Source organism: Vigna unguiculata, chromosome 4, assembly GCF_037176805.1.
Source record: "Vigna unguiculata cultivar grain cowpea cultivar isolate G323 ecotype 2 chromosome 4, ASM3717680v1, whole genome shotgun sequence".
NCBI classification, from domain to species: Eukaryota; Viridiplantae; Streptophyta; class Magnoliopsida; order Fabales; family Fabaceae; genus Vigna; species Vigna unguiculata.
In genome coordinates this window covers 20,949,916-20,951,096 of record NC_140795.1, presented here as the reverse complement: position 1 = coordinate 20,951,096, position 1,181 = coordinate 20,949,916, and the positions used below count along the sequence as shown (strand labels likewise).

Below are 1,181 nucleotides of genomic sequence, written 5' to 3'. Positions count from 1 at the left end.
TAAAGGAGCTTTTAAGCCCTTTTGCTGGATTGTTGGTCTGCAGCCCCGCCCTATAGAATAGAATTAATCCAATAAGGAGAGGCCTATGGATGACTGAGCCACTCTTATACTACTCCTTACCTCACCCCCTTCTCACTTAAAGGGCGAAGTCGCTGAAGCGAGTCTAAAGGCCAAAGAGTGATCTTTGAACGTTACTACGCATCCTTATTAATGAATAGGTATAATGTAAGGTAGGTTTGTTTGGGTATAGCAGGACTTAAACCTGCGACCATTAGGTTAAAAGCCCAATGCTCTACCAACTAAGTTATACACCCCTAAAAAAGATAGATAGTAGTAAATAAAGATTGGTGCAGAAAAGAGGGCGGCCCCTCTTCTCATCATATTAAAGGGGCGCAGCTCTGTATGAGGCTCGTATTGTGGAGCAAGCAAAGAATAAGGGCGCGCGTTAGCACTCCTGCAAGAAAACGGCCTTACTCAACAAGTGCACCTTTATTAGTAAGTTGTTTCCACTCATTGAAGATTCTATCTACAAAAGAAGGTCAACGGGGGATACTAAAGTTGCTCTCACTGACACCATCTACGAGAAGGTGAGGAGGTCGTCTTTCTTTTCTTTTTGGCCGCCATACGGTTCGCCTTAAAGCCGGAGAAAGGGAGGAGCAGTTATCTATGTAATTACGGTCTTTGTTGGCCGTTGTTCCGGTCGAGCACTCTCTTTTCTCTGCTTTGTTCAATAGAGTCTTACCAAACAAGACTGACTTCTTACCAACCCGCGAAGGGTTGTTAAGTTGGACCAGGTACGAAGAATGAATCTATATATGTGTACAGTACGAAAGTTGCTGGCCGGCGGCCGCTCAATTGTTCGAGCGTAATACAGTGGTGGTTGGTTCGGATTCGACAAGGGTAGAATGCCTGGTCGAAGGTCCAGTACAGTAGGTAGCAGGCGTGTTCGTTTTGGCTCCCGAGCGAGAACGAGAAAGAGGCGCTACACCATTCTTGCTGCTATGTACGTGAACCTTGACTTGAGAGATTCATCCAATGGAACCCACACTCAAAGGAGGACCACAAGCTCGGGGCTCGACGAAACATAAAATATCAGCATTAAGAAACTGACTTATTGGGGTTAGCAGTGAAAGAAAGAGCTCGACATTCATATGAATAGCTTAGTCTACTAAAATCAAAGA

General features: G+C 45.0%; 1 non-coding gene across 1 annotated transcript; it reads right to left on the bottom strand.

Moving 5' to 3' along the window:
- Nucleotides 1-241: 241 nt before the first annotated feature.
- On the bottom strand, nt 242-314 carry TRNAK-UUU (transfer RNA lysine (anticodon UUU)). The gene has a single exon. It is a non-coding gene; the product is annotated as a tRNA-Lys (tRNA).
- Nucleotides 315-1,181: the final 867 nt, after the last annotated feature.